This window comes from Solanum tuberosum, unplaced genomic scaffold (genome assembly GCF_000226075.1).
Source record: "Solanum tuberosum cultivar DM 1-3 516 R44 unplaced genomic scaffold, SolTub_3.0 scf00272, whole genome shotgun sequence".
Classification (NCBI taxonomy): domain Eukaryota; kingdom Viridiplantae; phylum Streptophyta; class Magnoliopsida; order Solanales; family Solanaceae; genus Solanum; species Solanum tuberosum.
This window is the reverse complement of record NW_006239194.1, coordinates 363,800-365,972: the sequence shown is the minus strand read 5'-3', so window position 1 is coordinate 365,972 and position 2,173 is coordinate 363,800.

Genomic DNA, 2,173 nt, shown 5'->3' with positions numbered 1-2,173 from the left:
AAAAAAATACAAAAAATTCCACTGATTCTTGAAGTGAATCTATCGTAAAAATACTATAAATCATGATAATTGACAACATAAAATATTTCAAAAATGTTGTATGCGGGTAGTTTTATTATGCCTTAAATAGCGTCAAAGAAAGTACAAGTTTGTGATAAAAAAAACTTATTCCTTTATCCACGCAAACAATCGCTTCAAAAACTCGGTTATTAGCCCCAAAACATACCATTTATATTATAGCACGGGCCACATTATCTAGTATATATATAAGAGAAAAGAAATAATGAAAGAAGACTTTACTCTTTTAGTGGCTCAAATTTCATGTTGAATAAAATGTTGCCACCTTTACAAATAACCTATTTTAAGAAATTCATTAAAATGCCTATTATCAATAATTCTTTGGGGGACCCAGATAAACATTAAATTTCTAGTTTGTGATATGTCAATTTCATAAATAATTTATGAAATTCACGCGCTATAAATAATTTGATTTTAATGTTTTTCCCCATTATTTTAATTTGTTTTTAAAAAAAAATTCATCATTTAAATTTCGAACTTTATTAAAAACTTATATGATAACTAGTTTTACGGCAGTAAAGCATTTAAATAACCTCGATTCGTTTTCTATTTTTAATTTACTTTATAATATGGATAAAACTATAAAATATTAAATTATACATTATATACCACAAATATAATAAATTACAGTTGAAAATAAAATGGCAAAAACGAATAAACAAATATTTAGGTTGAGGCGCCTGATATCTCGCTCTATTCAAGCCACTGCGACATAATCTACACCGATTCAATAGTAATACTCTTGACTTGTCCCCTTCAGGATACAATAGCCCAACAACGTCATACAATTCAAATAACTCCGAATTCAGCTATTCTTTTCCATTTCCACCATGAATTGAGTTGTACACATGAATTATTTTCCTTGGCGGTGTTCATAGGAAACTTCATGCATGATAGCATAATATATAAGTACAAGTCAAATATTTGTAGACAAATATTATATGGTCACAGAGGAGATGACAATAATTATAAGAGAGTTTACTTATGTTACTGGGAAAAAAAAGAGTTTTATTTACTACTCTAATTACGAACTAGCATTTGTTTTATTTTATTTTTAATTAGAGATTTTGATTTGAGTTATGGAAATGAAAAATATCTTGTTAGGAGTTTTGTTTTAAAAAATGAGTCCTACAATATGTGATTCGAATTTAATCAAATTTTAATGTGAATATTAAACATTAGACGAGAAATCTATTAAGAACAACTATATTAAGGATCTGTTTAGATAGACTTAGTAAAAATAACTTATAAGTCAAAAGTTGAAAGTTATGAGTAGATGGTATTCTAATTTTGAATTATTTTAAAACTTTTTTGGCCTAAAAGTAAGTGCTTAAAAGCACTTTATAACCTTTCCAAACACCTCCAAAACTATAAAAATAAAAAAAATAAAAAAAAGTTAATCCTAATAAACACTAAATCTACCTAGCATGTCATATTAATAGTTAGATTAATTTTATACAATATAATTTTTTTTTAAAATAAATAAATTGGAGACTTATAATTAAATCCGGAGGGATCAACCAATTCTACTAAATTCATTTTTTGTTTCTATGTACCAAATATTTATAAGAGCAGAGATAAATATTTGGTACATAGGAACAATATAAACTTTGTTTTTTTTCAAAGAATAACAACAAGTATGTATAAAATTATATTCATAACCCAATTACTAGTGTTTAAGATCATTTTCTATAATTAAAAAAATTATAAAATTTAAATTTAATTTATTTTTTAAATATTTAAGTCAACTCAATAAATATAATACATAGTTATATATATATTTTTCAGAGTCCAATAGGAAAAGGACAACCAAAAATTCATTCACATTTTCGTATCCTCTTCCCTCATCTCTTTCTTACCCATATGAAATACAAGTCCATTTTACCGACTCATTTTTCAACAATAAATATTAAATAAATACTTTTTCGATCTCAAATTATCTAGGGTAATTTTTTAAAATTATTTTTTATTTTAAAAATTATAAAATTAATCAATATTTTGATTTTATTTTTAAGGGATAAGGGTCTGGAAAATATCCCAATTTTGGTCGAATTTACTGTTGTGATACTAAACTTTCATGAGGACCTATTACCTC